The sequence below is a fragment of the Giraffa tippelskirchi genome, chromosome 8, assembly GCF_054371585.1.
Source record: "Giraffa tippelskirchi isolate mGirTip1 chromosome 8, T2T-mGirTip1v1.2.pri, whole genome shotgun sequence".
NCBI lineage: Eukaryota > Metazoa > Chordata > Mammalia > Artiodactyla > Giraffidae > Giraffa > Giraffa tippelskirchi.
The window spans coordinates 97,159,156-97,186,636 of record NC_137282.1 but is presented as its reverse complement, the minus strand read 5'-3'; the positions used below and the strand labels follow the sequence as shown (position 1 = coordinate 97,186,636).

General features: G+C 38.1%; 1 long non-coding RNA gene across 1 annotated transcript in view; it reads right to left on the bottom strand.

Annotated features, from left to right (window-relative positions):
- The window catches only part of LOC145516587 (uncharacterized), a 588,280-nt gene that overhangs the window by 202,747 nt on the left and 358,052 nt on the right, over positions 1-27,481 (bottom strand). The gene's annotated exons all lie outside the window — the stretch shown is intronic.

Sequence of the window (27,481 nt, the reverse complement as noted above, 5' to 3'; positions counted from 1 at the left end):
AGTTTTAGGTTGAGGTTCATCTTTGTGCCAACAGATATGCAACCGTTTTAATCCCATCTGTTGAAAAGACTGCCCTTTCCTCATTGAAGTGCTTTTGCATTTCTTGGCCACACTTGTATATTCTATTTCTGGAGTTCTGACTTTTTTCTATACCACACTGTGTTTTAATTGTTGAATGTCTTGTCTTTCTCACTGGACTTGAACCTAAGCCTTGTGTTTTTCTCAATTCTACTTCCAGGGCACTTGGCACAATGTCCATTCTACAGTGAACATAGAGTAAATAAAGTTCATGAAATGAATGAAAGAAACTTGGCTCCTTTGGTTGGTTTTTATAAGTGATCATCTATCTAGTCAGCTTATATTTTTTGAGAGGAAATAAAAAACATTTTCACTAAATTATCTGTTATCCTTTCCAACATTTATTTGGTATCCATCTGTTCACATCACTTAATAGCTTTCTGAATCAATATTACTACATTTCATGAAATATGTGCACAAATATACTTACTCCAGGAGAAGGCAATGGCAACCCACTCCAGTATTCTTGCCTGGAGAGCCACAGGGACAGAGGAGCCTGGTGGGCTGCCATCTATGGGGTCACACAGAGTCGGAAATGACTGAAGTGACTTAGCAGCAGCAGCAGCAGCATACTTACTCTAAGAGAACTTCAATATGCGATTTGGTCCTTGTTCTTAAAGAACTTGCATCTCACAACACAGCATCATGGTAACAAGCAGGGACTTCATGGTCAATCCAAACCAAGATGAGGCCTACATAGCCATGTACTAGCTGTGTGACCTTGGGCAAGTTGGTCAATTATTAAGGCCTCAGTTAGTCAGTGTGTGCAATGGTGATGGTAACAGCATATACCTTATCAGGGCAATGCAATGATAAAATCTGGTCATGTAGTTATTAGCACAGTGTCCTTGTAGCATTTAGTAAAGACTTAATAAATGCTAGCCTATACTATTTATTCTCATTTATTAATGTTATATATATATATAACATATATCATTTTATATATGTAATATACAGAAAATATTTTTATATTAAATATATCTACAACTAAGGAAGAGTTTTTTTGAGGTGGACTTGACAAGGCTTCAGCAAAATGAATAAAGAAAATATCCTGGTTCCATCTTACAACCTAAGTCAAAATTATAAATCAATTTTCAAAATCACTTTATGGTCAGCGGTCCTTCTGGTTTCTAGCTAAATCACAAAATCTGATATAAACAAGCATGAGGCATTTTCAAATCAGCAGTAAGTACATTCTTCAGAATTGCTCAGAGGAAATAGAAGTATTTACCCAATAAAAAGAGAAAGTTGCTGAGTTGGCAGGCTTCATTCTGATTACAGAGGACTCGCTATCCCAAAAAGTTAAATAAAACTTTCTTTTGCTCTCAGGAAACCATTCATGCTTTTCAATAGAAACGGTACTTATGTGAATATAATACTCTTTGCAATCATTAATCCCATCCCTTTAAACATGCTAATGGGCCCTAGTGAATTTTCTAATTATTCTATGCTTTCTGTGAAGACATTACCCTAAGCGCTAATAATAAACAAATGAGTACATAAACATTTGGTGTATTAACACATTTTCACCCTTCATAAACAGCCAATATGTTTTCTCATTTCTGTATGAGTATATAGAGTTCTCTTCTGGCAGTAGATACTAGTGGATGAAATGAAAGTAAAATAGAGTTCTAATGCCTCTAAAGTTTCATGATGATGTACCCATGGGTTCTAGGTGAGTGGAGAGGGCAGCTCTTTGCTGGCTTCTAAAACAGCTCCTGAGCAACTGAGATGTCTGTGTTCTGACCCCAGGTCTTCTACTGGGGTCCATGAACATCTTTAAACATTGCATCTTTCTGTTAAGAAAATCCATATCATATCCTGATGGAATCTGCTGGGCAACATCTTTGAAAACACTACAACACCCACTGGGGGGCCATGTGTCAACTGTATTTCCCTGAAAATACCACCCCAACAACCTGTGGTGGAAGCAAATGCAAGCTTATTACTTAATGCAATAAGGAAGACTACCGCCTTGACAGAGTCTTTGTAGCATCCTGGAGGGGAGAAGAAAAGGACAAGAGATACCTATGAGGTCTGAGGTCTGTTTTAGGTGAATTTTTCATTGGCGGAAGGTAGGGCGCGGGAGTTTGAATGGGGTTGGGCAAAGGTCATGACAACATTAGTAGGACAGGTGGAGTGAGGTGAGATTTGGGAGAGAATCTTAAAGGTGGTCAGTTCTCTGGGTGAACCTCCGAGAGAGATTTAGTGTGCTGAGAAGGGATAAGGAAGCTAGCTGAGTGGTCCATTGTTCAGAAAAATGGATTTTCCAGAAGTTGCTGAAATAAGTAATCAAGTTATTTTTAATGTCATCTTCCTAAACAAGAATTTCTTGGAATAACATTGTCCTGTTAATAAAGTGATAGCCAGCCATGTGACTGTAGCCAGTTTTGGTTCTCAAGAGGCTGATGACTTGGAGGCTCAGAGATGTTCTCTTTATTGATTCTTTCCTTTGAGTTAAGGTACTGATGTCTCTAGGATGTGTCTCTTTAAATATAATTTCCCTTGAAAGTGGTAGGAAAATACATTGTTAACAGTATAAAAATTAATCAGTAACTACAGATTATTTAATGATTAAGTACATTATTTAATGATTAAATTATTAATCAGAAGTCATCCCCCTGAAAGGTCCCAGAAAGAGGCAAGGAAGTATGTTTTTTTGTGTTTTTTTTTTGAAGAAGGGATGGGAAATTGACTGCTGGATTGGAACTCCACTGCCTCAGGAGGATGGACTGCAGCTCTTTTCTAGATTATCATTATTTGTTTTCCTATTCTACTCCCATTCTAGTAAAAAAAGGCTCTTTTAATTCCTTATTGTCTTTTCTACATAGTAACTTTTCTTTTACATCAGATACATTTTCCTTTAATTTCTCCTTTATCTTTCCAGTGAAATAGAGATATATAAATATAGCTGTATCTAATACTTTTTTCAATATGGCCTCAGGTCAACATCCTTAAATTCAAGCTGAAATTCTTTTATAGCTACTGTTCTCCAAATTAAATCCTTTGACAAATCTTTTCTCCCTATTCTCCTTAAAGCATAATTCCACTCACCTAAGCTAAGGATACAACAGGCATCTCCTAACCTTCACCCATGCTAGACCCTCCTCTGTCTCTCTTGAGATTTCTCTTCCTTTTAAAGATTATTAGTAAAGTTAACTTCCTCCATCTCTCAGGTTTTCCCTATCTCATCTTCAGTTCATGGTTTTCTAATTCCTTTCCAAATCTACTATTCCCTTAAAGTTTCACTTTTCTTCTGTTTTCATAAATATCTTCTCATCTTTCACCACCACAAACCTTTCCAGCATCACCAGCACACTAGGTTATCAGAGATTTCTTCTGTTAGCATGTAAAAAACAAATTCCTAACTGGAATAGTAGATAATTTTCCCTAGAACATTAATACTCTTAAGATAGGTACCTGAAGATATACATAAATATATATATATATATATATATATATATATATATACACACATATAGAGAGAGAGTTTTTCTCTCATAACAAAGATGACACACTAGTAGATTAATGAATGAAGTAAATAAAAATGTTGTCATTACCTAGTAGTTTGCTTCATAGGAATGTATCCCAAAATAGAAAAAAAGTAGAAAGAGCCACATAAGGCTTCTGTAAGCCATGTTAAGGGTGCAGGAATTTAATCTAAAATCAATGTGAAGTCATTAAAACGTTTCAACTTGGTGATGATAATTTGCATTTTGAGAAGTTTTACAGGGTAGTTAATAGATTAAAGAAAGTCAAGAGAGAGTATAGGGAGAAAAACTAGAAGACTTTTCCAGAAGTCAAAATGAGAGAAAATGATAGCATGTGTTTCAGCGGTGGAAGGGAGGATACAAAGGGACCAAGGTATTAGAGATAATTAGTGGATGTTAATAAGACCTTGGGATAAATTGCATATTGGGTGTGAGAAAGAGGGAAGTGTTAGGGTGAACTCTTAGTTTTCTGACTCAGGTAGCACCACTCACTTTAATGGGAAGCACTAGAACTTTAGAACTTCATTGTCCAAAATGGTAGATATCAGTCATGTTTAAATTAATTAAAATTAAACAAAATTTAAAATTCAGTCGCTCAGTTATATTAGTCTCATTTCAAGTGCTAATTAGCCACTGGCTCCCAAACTGGCCAGTGCAGACAGATATGTAACATTCCCATTACAGCAGACATTCCTTTTGGACAACACTGTGCTGGAAGAGACCCATGTAACAGTAATGGCTGGGAGCTGTCACTCTGGTTGCTTTCCTTTTTTAGGTTCTTTTATGGAGAAGGCAATGGCACCCCACTCCAGTACTCTTGCCTAGAAAATCCCATGGACGGAGGAGCCTGGAAGGCTGCAGTCCATGGGGTCACTGAGAGTCAGACACGACTGAACAACTTCACTTTCACTTTTCACCTTGATGCATTGGAGAAGGAAATGGCAACCCATTCTAGTGTTCTTGCCTGGAGAATCCCAGGGATGGGGGAGCCTGGTGGCTGCCTTCTACGGGGTCACACAGAGTCAGCCACGACTGAAGCGACTTAGCAGCAGCAGCAGCAGACCTAACATTAAGAAACTCACATGTATACTCTTCATCTAAAAACACACAAACTCACTTCTGTGCACTGTTTTCATAACCTTTCACCCAAATGCTGTGTAAAGGCATGCTTCGTGACCTTGCCCAGCCAGACTCGTCATCACATGTTAACTGGAGGAAAGGGAAGCAAGAGATCATGCCAGTGGGTTGTTTGTTCCAACGATAACCAAGTACTTTAGGCTGAGTTTTCCCAAAAGTTTATCCTAATAAAATAATTTTGTGGAAAATCACTTATTTTAAAGATAATACCAAGGAATTTAGGAAAGGAGTGAGAGAGGAAATAGTAGAAAACCAACAAAGGGTGCATTAATGGGTGGGTTATTGCTGTGGGCCATGGATCCAAGCCTGCTGGGGACCTTTGGGAGAATGTGAGAAACAGTTCTTCCAAGAGGAAAGAAAGCAGGGATATTCATCTACCAAATCCAATTTGTTTTTGATTAAAGATTGTTCCTGTGGAATCAAGTCCCCAGCCTTCCCAAAGTACCGCTTTGGGTGTAGAGAAAGCACACAGAGGGACAAAGAAATCATCAGCCTACATAGGAACCCTCTGCAAGTGACTTTGGGGACAGGCAAGAACACGTGGGCCAGGCACAAACAGCATCTGCTCTTCTGCCTCACCCTTTTCCAGCCTCGGAAATCATTTCCCTAGCGTGGCCCTTGGTGATCCAGTAACCATCAAAGGAAGTGTCATCCCACAACCCATATAAGCCAAGGGAGAACACAAACATAGATCTGTACCCAGGTTCCCTAGCTACATGCAGATATGGAGGGACAATCCTGAATTCAGTTTTAGACATACTGAATTTAAGGTCTCCTTAAATCATCCAAGTTGAGATATCATGTAGGCACTGGATATATAAGCCTGGAGCTCAGACAAAAGTTTGGAGAAATAAAAGACAGGCATCTATACATCATCTGCACATAGGTGTATTTGAAGCCATGGAAATGGATAATGTTGCCCAGAAAGAGACTATACAGTGAATGAGGAGGTCTAGGGGTAGACTTGAGGAACTGCCTAAAGCAATGCCCATATAGAGAAAGATGAGCCTGAGAAGAAGAGATGAAGCAGAACAGGAGCTTCCAGAGAAGAAAGAAAACAATCAGCAGCAAGAGACCAATGGAGGCAAAGAAAACAGTGTCCCAAGTTCTTCACAGATTAAAATCAGCAAAAGAATAGCACAGTAAAGCTATATCATGTGGCACTGAGATATAAGAGGTTATCTGAAGTAACTTATTTTAATTGATATCTCCTAAAGTTGGAACTGAGGTTGGTATAATTTTCCTTGTTCACAGATAAAAATGGTGTATATAAAATAGAACCCACTTCAATACCAAAATGTTTATCATATGAATGCAAATCAGCAGTTGACAGAGTATTGCAGAAAATTAGTTTTTTTTTCCCCTAAAGAGAACTAACAAGTAGAAATATCAAGTAATCCATCAGAGCTCTATACATAATGTTCTCTGAATTTCTTTCCATCAGAACACTTTGAATAAAATAATTTAAACTTTACTATCCTGTAGAAAATTTGATTTAAAAAATAGTGCCAGCAACAGTATGGCAGAGAAAATGATTATGTAAAATCCCATGTTTACAATAAAAATGTAACTTTGATCAAGCATGAGTCAGACAAAACAAGTCAGAAACAATCAGCTAGATCCAATGAATACTAGGATAGAACAACTCCTAGGTATCATAAAACATGCAGCCCCCATATAGAACAAAGCTCTAAGAGAGCTGCAAAACCAACAAGAAACAAAAGCTTTCTGCATTTTGAGAGTGTGTAGAAAATACATCATGAGACCTTTCATAGAGTGTTTTAGTCTGTGACTTCTGAAGATGTGTTTGTGCAGCGTGGTTCTGAGTTAGAACACTTACTCTAGCCAAAGCCCTCCTTGAAATGTGTGAGTGAATGTATGAGAGAGAGAGAGACAGAAAGGAAGAGACCAATATATTAATTAACAGGTACAAGTACACCCACAAGCAATTCCATCAGAGCTTTAATAATATGAGGTTCTAGGCAGGTAACAAATGAAGGATAAGCACACAAGAGGAAAAACAAGAAACAAAAGCACACAATACACAATTCCTTATTTCATGAAAAGACTTCTCATGATAGTCCTCTAGCTTACAGGACGCTAACACAGAGCCCAAACCCAAGTGCCCTAAATGTGAGTTTAGAGCAGCCTCTCACACTCTAATATGCTTATGAATCACCTGGGGATTTCTTTAAAAATGCAGATTCTGATTCAGTAGGTCTAGGGTGGAACCTGATGTCAATGTACAAGAAGCCCAGGTAATTGCCAGGTATCACCAGATACTGCTGGTCTTTGGGCCACATTTTGAGAAGTAAGAGTAGGATAAAACCTAGAAGTGGAAATTTTACCCCCAAAAGAGTAAAACCTAGGGGAAGTTACCTGAGATGAAAATGGAGAAGAAGACCGAAGACCAACATAGCAGGAGGAAAATAAGGAAGATCACCATATGCAGGCGGCCAGAGAGCGACAGAGGGGTATAGACAAGCACAGGCAGCAACCTGTAACGGAGCAACCATCTTAATGTTTTCATGCTTTACATCAGTTCAGTTCAGTTTAGGCGATCAGTCGTGTCCGACTCTGCGACCTCACGGACTACAGCACGATAGGCCTCCCTGTCCATCACCAACTCCCGGAGTTCACCCAAACTCATGTCTATTGAGTCGGTGATGCCATCCAACCATCTCATCCTCTGTCGTCCCTTTCTCCTCCTGCATTCAATCTTTCCCAGCATCAGGGTTTTTTCAAATGAGTCAGGTCTTCGCATCAGGTGGCCAAAGTATTGGAGTTTCAGCCTCAACATCAGTCCTTCCAATGAACACCCAGGGCTGATCTCCTTTAGGATGGACTGGTTGGATCTCCTTGCAGTCCAAGGGACTCTCAAGAGTCTTCTCCAACACCACAATTCAAAACCATCAATTCTTCGGTGCTCAGCTTTCTTCATCGTCCAACTCTCACATCCACACATGACCACTGGAAAAACCATAGCCTTGACTAGACGGACCTTTGTTGGCAAAGTAATGTCTCTGCTTTTTAATATGCTGTCTAGGTCAGTCATAACTTTTCTTTCAGGGAGCAAGTGTCTTTTAATTTCATGGCTGCAATCACCATCTGCAGTGATTTTGGAGCCCTCAAAATAAAGTCAGCCACTGTTTCCATTGTTTCCCTATCTACTTGCCATGAAGTGATGGGACTGGATGCCATGATCTTAGTTTTCTGAATGTTGAGCTTTAAGCCAACTTTTTCACTCTCCTTTTTCACTTTCATCAAGAGGCTCTTTAGTTCTTCTTCATTTTCTGCCATAAAGGTGGTGTCATCTGCATATCTGAGGTTATTGATATTTCTCCCAGCAATCTTGATTCCAGCTTGTGCTTCCTCCAGCCCAGCGTTTCTCATGATGTACTCTGTATATAAGTTAAATAAGCAGGGTGACAATATACAGCCTTGACGTACTCCTTTTTCTATTTGGAACCAGTCAGTTGTTCCATGTCCAGTTCTAACTGTTGCTTCCTGACCTGCATACAGATTTCTCAAGAGGCAGGTCAGGTGGTCTGGTATTCCCATCTCTCTCAGAATTTGCCACAGTTTATTGTGATCCACACAGTCAAAGGCTTTGGCATAATCAATAAAGCAGAAATAGATGTTTTTCTGGAACTCTCTTGCTTTTTTATGGTCCAGAGGATGTTGGCAATTTGATCTCTGTTCCTCTGCTTTTTCTAAAAGCAGCTTGAACATCTGGAAGTTCACGGTTCACGTATTGCTGAAGTCTGGCTTGGAGAAGCATTTTTGAGCATTAATTTACTAGTGTGTGAGATAAGTGCAATTGTGTAGTAGTTTGAGCATTCTTTGGCATTGCCTTTCTTTGGGATTGGAATGAAAACTACCCTTTTCCAGTCCTGTGGCCACTGCTAAGTTTTCCAAATTTGCTGGCATATTGAGTGAAGCACTTTCACAGCATTATCTTTTAGGATTTGAATTAGCTCCACTGAATTCCATAACCTCCACTAGCTTTGTTTGTAGTGATGCTTCCTAAGGCCCACTTAACTTCACATTCCAGGATGTCTGGCTCTAGGTGAATAAATAGCATTAAATATCTTAAGATACAGCTGACTAGAAACATTGAAATGGTATAAAACAGTGGACCCTTTATGCTTACCATTAATGTAAATTAAAAATACATGCACACTCTGTCAAACATTGCCCTTCATGGCTCCAGAAGAAGGACTGTACCAAGTGGGTACCTTTGAGAAACATCCTGTGATGTTGCTTAAATTTGAGGCAAAACTCAAATAATAGGTGAATAATCCCTGAAGCTACTAAATTTTCATTTAATTTGTCCATTTAATTTTCATTTAATTTGTAATAGAATTACATCCTATCCATTTATCCAGCATAATAAATAAAGATATCTTTCTGTTTATTTAGATATGACCTAACATAACCCTGATAGCTCAGTTGGTAAAGAAACCACCTGCAATGTGGGACACCCCAGTTCGATTCCTGGGTCAGGAAGATCCCCTGGAGAAGGGATAGGATACCCACTCCAGTGTTCTTAGGCTTACCTTGTGGTTCAGCTGGTAAAGGATCCACCTGCAATGCAGGAGACCTGGGTTTAATCTCTGGGTTGGGAAGATCCCCTAGAGAAGTTAAAGGCTACCCACTCCAGTATTCTGGCCTGGATAATTCCATGGATAAGTCCATGGGATCACAAAGAGTTGGACACGACTGAGCGACTTTCACTTCACTTCACTTCAACATAACCACTAGTATCTTCTAGGAGATCAAAGAAAACTTTAAAAAATATATAGTGTTAAAAATGATGGTTGTTTATTACAATCTTACTACATGTTCATGTATCAGCAAATGACATATTGTTACATTTGATATGATTTTGAAATCTGAGCTAATACAAATGGTGTCATATTGAACACATTTTTCTATAATTTGCTCTTCACTCAACAGGGCTTTTGAGGATCAGTCATGCTGATGTATGAATCAGAATTCATGCTTATTCACTACTGTATGATTCACATTCATAAATACACCACAACTCAGTTATCCATGCCCCACCTTCAGAATAGTGATTATCCTTGAGTAAAAATGTAGGGGATAAACAGAAGCCTGAAGGGAGGGGGAATGAGATATGTAGCAAGTCTTTGTTCTTTCTAAGTTGAGTGAATGTTCATTTGTTATTCTTTAAGATAGATAGATAGTTAGATATATTCATATGTATAACATACTTTATAATTTCAAAAACTGGTGAAGGAGAATGTTACTCTTTGTTATGATCCAAAACACCCAATACAATATTGGCAAGAATGTCACTGGGTGTTTTTGTTTTTTAATTGTGTCTTTTTAACAAATAATGTAAAGTATTTCTTTAGCCTTTGTTTCCTGCAACATCTCAACCAAATGTGAGAACCACATATGGGGGTCATCTGTAGCACACTGACATCTGCAATTTCTCTCTTTATCCCAATAAATTTTCAATCTGCTTACTCTAAATACAGATACTGAATGGCCACAAATTCATTCACCAATAAATACCATTGATTTAAAACTAGCTGCCAAACAAAAAACTGAAATATAGAGGAAATATAAAACATTTATAAAAGGCTCATAGACAAAAAGCCACACATCAAAATGAGAGACAGTTGACCAAACAACAGGAGGAAAATAACTGATATGGATAAAGGGGACAATAAATATTCATTTAATTAATTATTAAAGATTTATCAAGTACTTACTATGTGCCAAGCACTGAGCTTAGGGCTGAGCTCACAAGGGTAAAAGTGATCCAGGCCCTGAGCTCCGTAAGCTTACAATCCGTAAGCTTATTCTTCAGTAGTGCTCCACAAGTATTTCCACTACAGAATCCACTGCATCATACTGAGAAGTATGTCTCCGTAAGCTTATTCTTCAGTAGTGCTCCACAAGTATTTCCACTACAGAATCCACTGCATCATACTGAGAAGTATGTCTGTCTTGAAGCAGTTGCCTCCTCAGGATGGGATATATATCTTACTGTCGAGTGCCTAGCACAGTAGCTGATGTAGAAAAGGACTCAGCAAATCTTTATTTAGAGAATCATAAATGAAAACTGAATTATCCTAGAAATCCATAACTCATGGTTATCTTTCATTCTTTTTCCTTGCAATATATTTTATTTCTATATTTGGACTTCAGAGCCAAAATATCTTGAAATCACAGTAATCACTCTCATCTCCAGGCTGCCCCTACACACACATACACAGCCACACACAGAAAAGAATTTTAAAATTCTAATCATTACCATTCAGAGCCATTAATGAGAAACTGGAGTTTAACAATCAAATCTCAGAAAATATTCCAGGGAATTATTTGCTTCAGTGTCTGACTCTGAAGACAGCCTACTGTCCCAGCATTCTTGAACACAGTTTTGAGATGTTAACAGAGAGTCTGCATCTTTGCTCACTGCACAGATCAACTTGGAGAGTGCAGCAGACAGATGACTTTTGTACAGGTGAGAGGTCAAAGAAATTAGCAAGAAGGGTAGCTGCCTGGAAGAAGCAAACAGAGGTAAGGGTTTTGAGAGCTTGGCTGGAATGCAGTACCCTGGGACAAGGAAGAATAAAAAGACTGGAAAACTGGGCTGCTTCCTGTTCAAGGATATGGCAGAGGAGAATGGAAATTGACACCAAACCTTGGATTCTCATGGTTTAGTATCTTATGGAATGTGGAAAAGGGTGGGAAGGAAAGAAATCTGAGGCATAGGGGAGAATCTCTTTGCATTTATTACGGATTTCCTATTGGCTCTTCTTTCCTGGTTTACACATCCTCCTGAGTCCTTTGCAAGGGTTCAGACATGAACCATGGCACAAATAAATATACTCTGGATATCAAAATCTAGCCATTTACCACTACTCTTCAGAAGATCCGGTCATCTGGAAATTCCAAGCATCTAGCATTTTCTGTAGTCAGCAAAGAACTTAGGACAATACTTCAATTTCTTATTGCCAATTAGTGTTTATCAAAACCCCAGGCCTCAGTCTGGCCTTCAATAATAAATTATTTTGAGATATCAAAATTTTAGATTAACCTTCTTCAAGCTGATGCTAGTGAAATTGGATATAATTATTAAGAAATGTAGTTTAGCATAAATTACCCTGAAAAATCAGCAAATGAGTCATCATGTCCTTGTGTATAGGATGTCCTCAACCCAACTGCATTATTTACTCTGAGATCAGAATCCATTTCTTCTACTTTTGTCTATCTACAGTGGATTCATTAAAAATATATATATGTTCTGTTTACTATTTAAAGTGCACAGTTTTCATTAGGCCATTGGAGAATATTTTAAAACGTTGCTTATTTTAGGTACAAGAGATAATTTTAAACCCTATTTCTCTTTGTTTGATCTAAGAAAGACTCGTCAAAGTCTAAAGTGTGCAAGTCATGTATAGAAGCCTTGCCCTTAGCGGATAGGCTTCCTCCTATTGACCTCCAAATAGCCATGTCCACATGACCTCCCAAATAGATCACTGATCACTTGTAGGAGGTGTTATGTAGAATGAGGAAAAACCCTGTCCAACAAAGGATTGATTAAACATGGAAGCAACCTAAATGTCCATCAACAGAGGAATGGATAAAGAAAATGTAGTGTGTGCGTGTGTGTGTGTGTGTGTGTGTGTGAGGGAGGGAATATTACTCGGCCATTAAAAAGAATGAAATGATGCTATTTGTGGCTACATGGTCATGCTGAGTGAAGTAAGTTAGACAGAGAAGAACTGTCATATGTTATCACTTATATATGGAATCTAAAAGGAAATGATACAAATGCACTTATTTACGAAACAGAAACAGACTCACAGACATAGAGAAAGAATTTATGGTTGCCAAGGGGGAAGGATGGGGGAAGAGATAGGGAGTTTTGTATCGACGTGTACATCGACAAGTACATACAATTTAAAATGGATAAGCAACAAGAACCAACTGTAAGGCGCAGAGCTGTCTGCTCAGTGTCATGTGGCAGCCTGGGTGGGAGGGGAGCTTAGGAGAGGAGAGATACATGTATTTGGATGGCTGAGTCCCTCTGCTGTCCACCTGAAACTACCACAACACTGTTCATCAGTTATACACCAATATAAAATAAAGAACTTTGAAAAAGAAAAAGCTTGGTTTTCTCTCCTTTCCTACTTCTGGAAGTGACCTAAGTGCGGTTCTCAAAATCTACACATCTCATGCTTCTATCAGTCCAGTTTCTTTGTTTCCTTTTTGTTAATTGAGTACATATCAATTAAAGCCCTTGGACACACCAGTCCCTGAGAAAGGGTGTTGAAGGTGTTCTCATCCTGGAGTTAGAGAAGACAGAGGATAACCAGGCTGTTTCAAAGCAACATGATTAGGATGACATTAGGTGAAATCAAATACAGCGGATGGCCTTAGAAAGCAACAGCTCCGTGGGAGGGTAGTGGATGCTGGCAAGGGGAGACTGTCACCAGTCCCTGCTCCAGATTCATTTGTAATGTCACTGGTCTCCTTGAAAATATTTTGATATTTCACCTAGCTTTGGAAGTAAGCACCAAAATCAGTTTGAGAAGTCATAGAATCACAGCATGAAGCTCTCTCCCTTTGTCAACAGGCTACACAAAGGCACAATTACAAATGTTCTGATGTCTCTACTAAATAATCCATTTGGAATCCAAATCCAATGGAGTTCGATTCCTTTGTTCTCTTAACATAATTTTATTATGTTAATATTATATTATTTTCCCAATATTTATGCCCAAACGTAAATCAAAGAATAAATGGCCTTAAAAATTGACCTAAGTGACAAAAAAAATGCCTTTAGAAAATATTTGACTCTCCACACATCCCCTCATTTACTAGTTTAAAGAGGCCTTTTCTTCCCCTGAGATGGAGGATTCTGAGAGATTGAAATGTCCTTTGTCTAATGAGTTACAGAGAGATGAATCTTGAAATAAGTGTGTCATAGATCATCTGAGCTGTGACATTAAGAGAAAAGCTAACTTCTAAAATGAGTGTGGGATTAAAGGAAAGAAAGAAAAAATGATTTACAATTTTTCCATGTAGATGGTAGATATTTCTCAGGAAAAGAGGTGTGGGGTTAGTAAAAAAGTTTGTATTCTAACTTTCTAGAGTCTGCTCACACAGTCTCTCCCACTCAATCTCAAAGAGCTCTAATTAACCTAAGTGAAAGTGTTAGTCACTCAGTTGTGTCCGACTCTTTGCAACCCTATAGACTGTAGCCCTCCAAGCTCCTCTGTCCATGAGATTCTCCAGGCAAGAATACTGGAGTGGGTTGCCATTCTCTTCTCCAGGGAATCCTCCGGACTCAGGGATCAAACCTGGGTCTCCTGCATTGCAGGCAGATTCTTTATGGTCTGAGCTACCAGGGAAGCCCCATTAATCTAAAGTCAGTACTAAAATTTGACTGCATATGCCTTGGTTTCCATAGCTCTTGACAAGCCTCCTAAGAAGAACCCAGGCTGGAATGGAGTCAAGGAGAAAGACCATTTGAGGCCAGAACACATTAGTACTTCTTTCTTGAAAACACTATCACAAGATTAAAATCAACCAAATCTAAAAGAACTGTTTTAATAGTCCCACTGCCAGGGGAAGAGTTAGTCACTTTTTATCTAATGGGGAAAAATTCCTGGTTCCAAGGGATCAGATGTAGAGTCTGACCAAGGCTGACCTCAGAATCATTCTTCCAACGTACAACTCATAAAAAGAAAATATAGTTCACAAATTTCCACTGACTTGGAGATATGCAATGCTTTTCCTTTTCTGCAGTAAAAATGTAAGTTAAAAATGTAAGGAGATGTCAATTATTTCTCTCTAGGTTGCTTCTGATTTGGAGCTATTTAAGAGTTCAAGCTTGAAAGAAGACATTTTAAAAATCATCTCCTACATGTTTAGTTGGCATTCTGGAAGGTGCTTTTTATTCAGTGAAGAAGTGTTTTGTCCTTCCAGGAGATTGCTCTGGATGTTTATAGCAGACTGTAGCCTGCCATCATGTAAGAAAGCTTGGGTAGCTTCTCACCTTTTAAATATCTGCAGTGACAATCTTGCATTTGACTCAAGGTTACCACCTAGAGTTCTTAAGCCCCAGTTTTCTTACCTAAATTTCAGCAACCGCAAAAAAAATATTTTCTCTTCTTTCACTTTAACCCCTCCTAGGAAACACTTATACACAGGATACTTACACAACAAGATTACTCTGAGAGCGTTCAAAGGTTAGAGTCTTTTCAAAGTTTTACCCGAGTATCTCTCTGGTAGACTAGGAAAGCCACCACCCTAGCTATCATCTGCCTTCTCTACTCATTCTGGTGAAACTGGAGATCAAAATTGAGCTCTGTTTTATACTGGTACAAATCTTAGTCTCACTTTAGTGTTGACAGGTATTTTATAAACACCTCTTTAACTTGTTAGGAAATCCCTTTCTCCTGAGCTCTTGCTGACAAGTTAAAGCCAAGCAGTATTCTTTGTCTCTTTCCAGTTCTGGCAACAGGTAAAATAACTTTCTCCAAATTATTCTCTGCTAGCAGGAATAATTCATCTTCATCATTGCACAAAACCTTCTATACTTGAACAGCCTGCAGTATGACTACAAAGGAAAGAAAAAGGAGGGCAAGCAGAAATGTCCTTGTGAAAGATTGTTATTTTTCCTTCCAAAGAACGAAATGGTAGAGTGTATGTGAAATAAAAATACATAAATAGTCTAAAAACAAGTAAATATTATCTATCATACTAAGGCCTTATTTATCATACTGAGAAAAGCAGACAACATGTAAAATCAATGCTATTGTTGCAATCAGGGAAAAGTCTCCTGAAAGATGCTGATGAAAGAACAAAGCCATCTGATTCTTCCTTCACTCACCTTGAGCCTCTGAAGTGTCACCTTGATGACACTAAAAAGGAAAGACAAGATACAAGAATAACTCAAACAGGACCTCCTTCCACTTGCATCCATCACTTGGGACAAAAGGAAGGTGAGAAAGGAACAAAAAAATTAAATAGCACAAGATAAGCTGAATCCAAGAAAAATAGGAATATGGAAATCCAGAGCTGCTTTGACTAAAAATAGAGACCATTCCAAAAGAAATAAAGAGGTTCTCAATTTAAAGTAGTATTTACTGTTTCACGATACATGGTCCCAAATATCGATGATATTCAACATTGTTGATGTGAATTTCATATGGTGCCCAAAAGATTATACTGTGACACTGGGCTGATTCTGTAACTCATTCATTCGGTAGACACGGACTGAGTTGTAATTAAAGGAAATCCAGGAGCCAAGTGCCAGGCACTGTGCTAAGCACAAGAAATCCAAACATGTGCAAGAGAAAGGCACTACCCATTAGGAAGGGGAATCTGAAATCCAGCCAGTTTGTATGTAATGGTTCCAAAGGATATTATAAAGCTTTGATTCCTCGAGTTTAATGTCCACATGAATCACTTAAGGTTCCTGTTAAAAGAATCTTACTCAGAAGATTCTAACAAGATCCTCAGTGAGTTGATGTTACTGTCTTTGGGCTATACTTTGAGGCCTCAAATCACAGTTGATTTCTGCAACAACAAATGACACGGGGATGAGAAGAAGCGTTTCTGTGACTGTGCCTGCTGTGTGTGCTTCCTGGACAGCAAGAACAAGGTCTCTGTGGCCGTGATTCTGCACACAGAGAAGCTGATGAGTGGCCCTTCACTACCTCCTCTGAAGTTTGAGGCATTCTATTCAATTGGTGACAATACTAAACCAGTTTAGTAATGAGATCAAGTTTCCTTTTGATTGGAAACCTTGCTAATGGTGAGAGTTAGTTTTAAAGTAGATTAGAGAATTTCTTTAGCAGAGATTCTAAGGAAAAAACTATATAGATTTTTCATCTGTTCTGAAGACTGAAACAGTGATTTGGCATTTAAAGACTCAGCCTGCTCTGGGAGTCTATAAAAAAGAAAGCATATGAAAGTGAATTTCAATGTTTGCTCAATACATTCCTATTACAACCATAAAAAGAGTTGACCTTTGGGCAAATTGAGTTTGAAAATAGTTGGTGTACTTAACCAAGATCCATCCTCTTAAGGTTTATGCCTTAAAGAGAAAAATAATCTAAGATTCTAGTATCTTGACAAAAGGACCAATATAATAACAAGATGTGAGAATTAGCTTTCTGAAGAAATGTACCTATTTAAATGTTTGTTTAAAGCCTAAAGGCAAAAAACAGTCAAAAGAAATCCTTGAGCTTTTCCCCTCACATCTATTCATGTCTGCTATGGATTCAATCCCCTTCCACCGGCAAGAGGAGCTCAGTCATCACCCATTGTTTCCCATCATCCTTTCTATCCAACTGTCACATTCTAAGTTCCTTCTTATCAACCTAAAAGCAAGCCTTTTGTGGTTCTATCTTAACAAAAAAAATGTTTCTACTTTATCTCCAGATCTTCCTCCCCAACTACACCCAGTTCTGCTACATCTCACCTTTTTCAGCCACCTTTCTTGAAAGGATCATCCACACTGGTATCTTAATTTTCTACCCCTTTAGTTTTATTTTTAGCACCTTCTTTTTTAAAACAGCACAACTCTACTTTTCCAGTGAAATGTTATGTGAAATTCTAAGACAAAAAGTAAAAAAGAGCACAACTTCACTGGTTGAAAGAGCCGGTGGCAAGCACAGAGCCCTCCCACTGAGTCTTCTACTCCTGTTTAACCAGTCAGTCCCTACACCTCTAAAAAACCCAAGGCTCTGAAAACCATCCTTTAACTCACTGATCCCTGCCTCCTTCTCTCCCTACTCCAAGGATATTGTTAAGAACACTCAGGAGATCTTAAAATCAATAAGCGCTTTCTAGTCTATGACTTGGACTGCAAGGAAATCAAACCAGTCAATCCTAAAAGTAATCAGTCCTGAATATTCATTGGAAGGACTGATGCTGAAGCTGAAGCTCCAATACTTTGGCCACCTAATGCGAAGAATTGACTCATTGAAAAAGACCCAGATGCTGGGAAAGATTGAAGGCAGGAGGAGAAGGGGGCGACAGAGGATGAGATGGTTGAATGGCATCAGCAATTCAATGGACATGAGTTTGAGCAAGCTCTGGGAGATGGTGAAGGACAGAGAAGCCTGGTGTGTTACAGTCCATGGGGTCACAAAGAGTCAGACATTGACTGAGCAACTGAACAACAACAGTCTATGCCCTACTTGATTCCCCTAAGTATTTGATGCTCTAGCCAAATGTGGGACTATTCACAGTTTCCACATGGTTGGTTCCTTCTCTTCAGTGCCTCAGCACACCCTGTTTCCTCTGTTCTAATACTCCACTGGCTGCGCATCTCATCTAGATTAAAAACCCTAATGGTTTTCATTACCAATAAGTGCCTACTCAATCTGCAAGCCACCTCTGTCCTTTCTGACCCTACTGCTCTCTCACTATTTTCTAGCTATTGTTTTCTATTGTGTGCTTTTCAAAAGCATGGATATAGAGGACGTACCTAAACAACACACCGAGACCTTGCTTTCTCATTTAATAAGTAAATATATTTTTATTTGAAACTAAAATATGAGACAGTCTCTGGTCTCCATCTAGACTGGAAACAGTGCCAGTACAGCAAATCTTCTAAAATTAGTTATATCCTACTGCAGTGTGAAAAAAGTCAAATTCAAAAAGGATTTGTTGAGTATTTCTATGGGTTTTGTGGGAGATATAAGAGAAGAATACGATATGCTTTCCTAACTAAAAATGATTCTGGTTGAGTTATTCATTGGCAATTCAAACTGATGGGTATTATATTTAATTACACACTGAGAAAGGGGGAGAAATTCCGGAAGAAACTGCTGGGCTTTTTTTTTTCCCTTAAATTTGAGTTCCTGATATACTTCACTTTTCAGCAAAGCTATTGTGCTACAAAGAGAAGGAAATCCACAGTGCTGAATCCTCACTTTTATTTCAATATTCACGATTCTGAACAGTGATTTTATTTTTATTAACTTCATATTGATTAAAATTAAGTTAGCAAAAAAGTAGTAAGTTGGTAGTATTCATATGATACTGAAAATTGTAAAACTCTAGGTCTCCTTCACCCCCTGTTCTTTTTGTTCTTATATTTTAAGTTAAATTCTCCACTAAATGAGTCCAATGGAATGATAGTTATACTTGTTTAAACAGAAATAGGTCACAGATGCTCTGAACATAAAAACAAAGATGCTGCTAACAGCTGATACATAACATCATAGGCATTCATTTCTTAACCTAGATTTTAAGGATCAGAAAGAAGCAAGTCTCTACATACTTTCCAGGCCTTTGAAGCAATGCTTGAGTGGTCAGTGACCTTGGGGAACTTGTGATTTTCCACATCACATGTAGTTCCAGACTCACAGCTATCCTGACACTCTTCCCTCTGCCAACCAACAGGAAGATGTGGTTCCAAAAGTAAATTAGTTTAGTAGCTTTGTAATATGCTCACTACCTGTAATAGTGACTATAAAATCCTCTGGTGGTGTCAACTTTCAACACAAATACAACACTTCATGTAGTGGATCTCAAGTACAGTGGATTCCAAACCAGCTTCATGACAAATGCTGAAAGAACTTCTCTAGGCAGGAACTACAAGAGAAGAAAAGACCTACAAAAACAAACCCAAAACCATTAAGAAAATGGTAATAGAACCATATTGAACCATATGGATGGTAATAAAACCATACATATTGATAATTACCTTAAATGTAAATAAATTAAATGTTCCAACCAAAATACACAGATGGGCTGAACAGACACAAAAATGAGACCCATATGTACGCTATCTACAAGAGACTCACTTTAGACCTAGAGACACATACAGACTGAAAAAGAGGGGATGGAAAAAAAGATATTCCATGTAAATGGAAATCAAAAGAAACTGGAGTAGCAATACTCATATCAGACAAAATAGACTCTAAAATACAGACTATCATGAGATAAGGAAGGATACTACATAATGATCAAAGGATCAATCCAGAAGAAGATACAATAATTGTAAATATTTATGCACCAAACATATGAGCATCTCTATACATAAGGCAAATGCTAACAGCGATAAAAGGGAAAATTGGCAGTAACACAATAATAGTGGGAGACTTTAACACTTCACTTACACCAATGGACAGATCATTCAAACAGAAAATTAATAAGGAAATGCAACCCTTAAATGACACTTTGGACCAGATAAACTTAATTGATATTTATAGGACATTCCATCTGAGCAGTAGAATACAATTTCTTCTCAAGTACACACAAAACATTCTCCAGGATAGATCATATCTTGGGTCACAAATCTAGCCTTTGTAAATTTAAAAAAATTGAAATAATATCAAGTATATTTTCCAACCACAACACTATGAGGTTAGAAATCAATTACAGAAAAAAATGGTACTGATGAACCTATTTGTAGGGCAGGAATAGAGACACAGACATAGAGAATGAACTTGTGAACACAGCGGGGGAAGGAAAGGGTGATATGAACTGAGAGAATAGCACTGACATATATACACTACTGTGAGTAAATCAGATAGCTAGTGGGAGGCTGCCATATAGCACAGGGAGCTGAGCTCCATTCTCTGTGACGATTTACAAGGGTGGGATGAGGGGACAGGAGGGAGACTCAAGAGGAAGGGAATATATGTATACATATGGCTGGTATATGTTGTTACACAACAGAAACTAATGCAACATTTTAAAGCAATTATATTTCAATCATATATACATATATTGTTGTTGTTTAGTCACTAAGTTGTGTCTGACTCTTTTGCGACCCCCTGGACTATAGTTCACCAGGCTCCTCTGTTCGTGGGATTTCTCAGGCAAGAATACTGGAGTGGGTGGCCATGACCTCCTCCAGGGGATCTTCCCAACCTATGGATTGAATTCATTTCTTCTGCATTGTCAGGCAGGTTCTTTACCACCAAGCCACCAAAGAAGCCCATACATATATTAAACCATGTTAAAGGGCTATCTGTCTGCATGCATGCTCAGTCATGTATGACTCTTTGTGACCCTATGGACTGTAGACTCCAAGACTTTTCTGTCTATGGGATTTTTCAGGCAAGAATACTGCAGTGAGTTGCCATTTCCTACTCCAGGGGATCTTCCTGACCCAGGGATCAAACTGTTAATGGCTAAAATATACAAAGCTGTTCACTATAATATGATGAACTTCTTTTCAGTCAGTTCGGTTCAGTTCAGTACCTCAGTCGTGTCTGACTCTTTGCGATCTCATGGACTAGAGCACACCAGATGTCCCTCACCAACCCCTGGAGCTTGCTCAGACTCATGTCCATCGAGCCAGTGATGTCATCCAACCATCTCATTCTCTGTTGTTCCCTTTTCCTCCTGCCTTCAATCTTTCCCAGTATCAGGGTCTTTTCAAATGAGTCAGTTCTTCACATTAGGTGGCCAAAGTATTAGTGTTTCAGCTTCAGCATCAGTCCTTCCAATGAATATTCCAGACTGATTTCCTTTAGGATTCACTGGTTTGGTCTCCTTGCAGTCCAAGGGACTCTCAAGAGTCTTCTCCAACAGCACAGTTCAGAAGTATCAGTTCTTCGGCACTCAGCTTTCTTTATAGTCCAACTCTCGCATCCATACATGACTACTGGAAAAACCATAGCCTTGACTAGACAGACCTTTGTTGGCAAAGTAATGTCTGCTTTTTAATATGCTGTCTAGGTTGGTCACAGCTTTTCTTCCAAGGAGCAAGCATCTTTTAATTTCATGGCTGCAGTCACCATCTGCAGTGATCTTGGAGCCCAAGAAAATAAAGTCTGTTACTGTTTCCATCATTTCCCTTTTAAGCCAGCTTTTACCCTCTCCTCTTTCACTTTCATCAAGAGGCTCTTTAGTTCTTCTTCACTTTCTGCCATAAGGGTGGTGTCATCTGCATATCTGAGGTGATTGATATTTCTCCCGGCAATCTTGACTCCAGCTTGTGTTTCTTCCAGCCCACCATTTCTCATGATGTACTCTGCATATAAGTTAAATAAGCAGGGTGACAATATACATTCTTGACGTACTGCTTTTCCTATTTGGAACCAGTCTGTTGTTCCATGTCCAGTTCTAACTGTTGCTTCCTGACCTGCATACCTATTTCTCAGGAGGCAGGCCAGGTGGTCTAGTATTCCCATCTCTCGAAGAATCTTTCACAGTTTGTCATGATCCACACAGTCAAAGGTTTAGGCATAGTCAATAAAGCAGAAATAGATGTTTTTCTGGAACTCTCTTGCTTTTTCCATGATCCAATGGATGTTGGCAATTTGATCTCCAGTTCCCCGCCTTTTCTAAAACCAGTGTGAACATCTGGAAATTGTAAGTTCATGTACTGTTGAAGCCTGGCTTAGAGAATTTTGAGCATTACTTTGCTAGTGTGTGAGATGAGTGCAATTGTGTGGTAGTTTGAACATTCTTTGGCATTGCCCTTCTTTGGGATTGGAATGAAAACTGACCTTTTCCAGTCTTGTGGCCACTACTGAGTTTTCCAAATTTGCTGGCATATTGAGTGCAGCACTTTCACAGCATCATCTTTTAGGATTTGAAAGAGCTCCACTGGAATCCCATCACCTTCACTAGCTTTGTTTGTAGTGATGCTTCCTAAGGCCCCCTTGACTTCACATTCTAAGATGTCTGGCTCTAGGTGAGTGGTCACACCATCGTGATTATCTGGGTCATGAAGATCTTTTTGGTATAGTTCTTCTGTATATTCTTGCCACTTCTTAATATCTTCTGCTTCTGTTAGGTTCATACCATTTCTATCCTTTATTGTGCTTATCTTTGCATGAAATGTTCCCTTGGTATCTCTAATTTTCTTGAAGAGATCTCTAGTCTTTCCCATTTTATTATTTTCCTCTATTTCTTTACATTGATCACGGAGGAAGGCTTTCTTATCTGTCCTTGCTATTCTTTGGAACTCCTCGCTATTCTTTTGAACTCTGCATTCAGATTCAGAACTTCTTTTCCTTCATTTTAATGCCTTGTATGTGGCACAAAACCCAAAACTCTTACATACCCTTCAGTCTCCTTATGTTGAAGTCCCTACCTCCATCTGCAAGTCCCCTCAAACCAACCTCCCTCGTGCTCACTATGCTCTGACCATTTTCTCCAAGCTCGTTTCCACCCCAGATACCTATACTGTTCCTTTTGCTGAAATCTTCTTCCTCCTAGGTGTCACCTGACAACTGCTCATCCTGCCGGCCACACCTTAAATGTTACTTCCTCAGCAGACTTTTTCCTACCCCAGAGCTTAGCACAGTGCACTGCATGTAGTAGACTTTTGTTAAGTGTTTATAGAATTAATGAAGAAAATATTGAAAAAGTAAATTCCACAAACATTCTAGAATGAGTACAATAGGACTTTTTTGCTTTGTTTTGCTAGCAGCATTTAAAACCTAAATATATCTAAAACCTAAAACTAATTCCTGGGGAATAGCTTTAATGGGAAAAATATAAAGTAAACAAAATATAGCATCAATTAAGCAATGTTTACGCAGACATCAAGATTCCTTTTTTTTCTACTATCAAGATAATATACCAACTTAAACTGCTATTCAGAAATCACCCAGAGGAAAGGAAATGAGATCTGCTTCTTACTTGTGGTGACTTAATAAGGTTTAGAGATTATCTGTGGGTGTCAGAGATCCATGCTATATCCCATTTCCCATTTCTATGGGATTGTTTACTCTAATTTTAATTCTAAAAAGGGAGAGAAAGTATATAATATTACAAGACTGTGATATCCAGCTGCAACTGATTGCAACTGAGTAATGCTAAATAGATGGCAAACTTGGGGGATATTTCTGGTATACTATGCTAGAGCCAAGAAAACATAGGTGTGAAGGTATAAGACCTAAGTCCTAGTCACATTTCTTCTAACTTGTGGTGTGAATTCTATGATCAGTGTTCATTTCCTCAAAAATCAATCCTTATCGCCCCTATTGTGTATAGCCTAGGGCTAAGCACTGTGTGTGTCTTTGTGTGTGGGGAGTGAGACCAGGTACTGTATGAGAAATCATTCATATATATATATATATATACACACAGATATGTATGTATATATAAAAACAGTCCTTTCCCTTAAGTAACCATTATGGAACATTTGAAGCAATCATAGAAAAAGCAGATACAAAAACAAAAGCTAAATTGTATTCTCCAAACTCCAAGCACAGTAGGAGTTCAAAGAAGGGAGAAATGAACGTGGGGTGGGGTTTCTTAGGAAACTCTTCACGGTCAGGTGGGAGGAGCTCATGAATATGTAAAATGTTGTTGCAAAGGATTGAAGATATTCATATAACCTTTCATTAAAAACTAAATCCCCCCCTTCCCAAGAGGCTAAATTCTTTTTCCAATTGAGCAGCTTCTGAAAACATACAAGAATTCCTGAAGGAGGAAAGCACTTGTCTAGCCAGGCAATTCTGTGGAATCAAGCCTAAGGATGAATGAGTTACAGATGTCAATACAGCTGCTCGTGAAGCACCCATCGTGAAGAGAAGGAGAAAAGAACCAGATCTCAGAGGCAGTTGAGATCCGGTAGGCAGCAAGCAGAGCAGAACAAGGGTGAACCTGGCAGAATTGTTGGTATTGTGCATGGACAGAGGAGTGAGGAGGCTGACCAGTCTAGAACAGAGTTGTACTTGGGGACAGTGAAGAGACGATTAGAAAAGCACCTGACAACATGAATCTGATCTAATTACATCAAGAGCAGCCAAAACTCCTAGAAGAAAAGAGCGATTCTAAGGCTGAGATAGGAAAAATACAAGATGAGCCCTGAACTCCTTGTTGCACTAGGAGATGAGGAACTGCTCAAAAAATGATGACAGTGTCATCCAGGAATCGGATGAAAGAGTCTAGAACAATTTGAAAATCAAAAATCATATCATTAAAAATGTATTAATATTATAACTATTTGAATGAAATAAAACTCCTGAATCTATACTGATACAAAGAAACAAATGAATAAAACAATATATGGAGGGAAGAGAAAATTCTTCCTTACAGTATAATCCTAAGTAATAAACAGAGAAAATCTGATTAAGCGAGAAAATGATTAATGAATAGAATTAGTAGGTAAAATTTGATTTTAAAAAATGTTATTTATATAGATTCAAAGTATTCTCCAGAATTACTTATTAATTACAAAAAGGAAAGCAGCAAGCTGACAAAGGAAATATCATATCTTGAAGACATTTAACCTCAACCATGGAATCAAAATGAACATCAGTATTGGGACATACAAATATTATATGACTCTTGAAATGATGTACTGCAAAGGACACAACAACCTTTCACTGACATTCCTGCCAAAAATGTACTACCTGAATGTGTCATGAGCATATGTCAGACAGAACTGTTTTGGGTAAAAGAGACTAAAGAGACATGAAAACTAGATGCATATATGATGCTGAACTGGATCCTGAACCAGGAAAAAAAAAAGGTACAAAGAACATTACTGGGTCAGTTTGATAACATTTGAACATGGGATGTGGTTGATAGCAATATATCAATGTTAAACGATGTAACATCAATTACTGTGGTTATGTAACAGAACGTCCATGTTCTTGATAATTATACACTTCAACATTTAAGAGTAAAATGAAATGTCTTTATTCTTAACAAAAATATATTAATATTATAAATTGTGTGTGTGTGTGGAGAGAGAGAGAATGGCTCAAAATGCAAATTATATCAGAATTAAAAATCAGATAAAATTATAGCTTAATTATAGCCACCAACAATTTGAAAACAGTTATACACAGAATATCACTTTCTGTGATATTCTGGATATCACAGGATAAGGCAGAAACTAGTATGACTGGTCACCTGGAGAAGATGGGGGAGGATGGAGTGGAAGGCATGGAAGGGAGCACAGGGGTGGACAACGACCCTTCTTCTGTGTATAGTTTTTGACACCATTCTGACTTGTGGAACAACATTCGTATTTCATATCCGCCCAAAGTAGAAAAGAATGAAAGCAAAAGAAAATCAAAAAGGATAAAGAAGAGAATTCTACAATAGAGTACAAAGACAAAACAAACCATACATCAGAATAACCCAACCATGTGAGTAACCTAAGGAATATTTACATACAGGATTTAGACAAAATGACTTTAGGCTAAAGAAAATTTTTAAACAGACATTAAACTCTAGTTAGGAGGCTTCTCTTCCAGGGGCATGGGTTAGCAATTCTGATACTATTTTCTTTGTGTTGTAGAATTAGATAATGAGTTATTATATTGGGATAATGAGAGGCAGGTTTCTCACTGTTGTAAAGGGAAGTTATAAATAAGGAAAGGGATAAAGCTGGAATGAAAGAAATGGAAAAGGAACCAGTATATACTGGAGATATCAGTATAAAGTGTTGGGCTTTATGTGTAAATAGGAGAAATATAGACACACTGACATGGAAGCAGTTATAAAAATAGATATAAATGTGTGAAAGGGTCTAGAAGTGATTATGCTCCATAGAAATAAGCACATCCCCATGGATAAATGGCCAATTCTAAGTCTAAGGCAGGGAGATGACAAAATGAACTTGAAACATCTTGTTGTACCAGAAAGTAAAGAACTAAAACATAAGAACATAACAAAAGGTTCCAGGAGCCAGTGTGAAAGACTTATACTTGCCAAAGCTGACATAATGTGAATATCTAAATAAATAATAATAAATTATTAAAACCTATTAATAAAGTAATAATCCATGGGTTCAGCTGCTATTAACAAACTAATGGAAGAAAATTAAGTTAACAAGCAAAGTGTGGAAGAAATTGTAAAATTAGAAAAACACCATTTAGCAAAATACTAATTGAGTCAGGCATCTCCAGTGGTGTGAAAACTCATGGTGAAATTTTGAGAAGTAACAGAATATTTATATATTTTCAAAGTATCTCCCCAGAGGTATTTTTCAGTTACAAAAGGGAAAGTCATAACTTTGCAGTGGAGAAAACTGGCAGATAGCACTTTAAGTTATCAAAGTCAATATTGACAGCAAGGGGACAAATGAGCACTGTGCAGCTCTTGATATGGTGCACTGTGAACAAAACATTAATTTTGCAGTGTTCCTACTAAAAGTGCAAAACTAGTCTCATCACAAGGAGACACAAGCAAACCCAAATTAAGTGACAGTGTATGAAACACTTGGCCTATACTTTCTGGAAAACTGAAACAAAACAAAGAAACTTTTCCATGTTAAAAGAGATATGACAACAGAGTGCAGCACATGATCCTGGATTTTCTTTTGCTAGAATAATTGGTAAATATGAGGATAAGCGGTAAAATATGAATGACTGTAGATTATATAATAATGTATTAATGTTTAACATTCTAATTTTGATAATTGTGGTTAGATATTGTTCTTTAATAAAATACAGGCTAAACTAGTGAGAGACAAGGAAATATCATATCTGCATTGTACTGGTGAACACTTCAGGGAATAAACACACACACATATATATATATGTATATGTATACATATATATGGGATGACTGATGATGATGAGATAAAAAGATAAAATGTTAACATTTGGAGAACCTAGATGAAGGGTATACAATAATTCTTTGTATTAGTCACAGCTTTTCTGTAAATCCGAAAACATGTCAAAATATTTTTTTTAATTCAGCTTGGCTGGAAGACAAAGGCGTACATGCAGAATGCTGCCTCTGTCACCTCTGCTACCTAGAGAAGCATTTCCCACAATGCAGCTGTCCTCGCTCCCACTCTGGCACTGTAGAAGCATAGACATAGGACTGGGGGTCAGGAAATT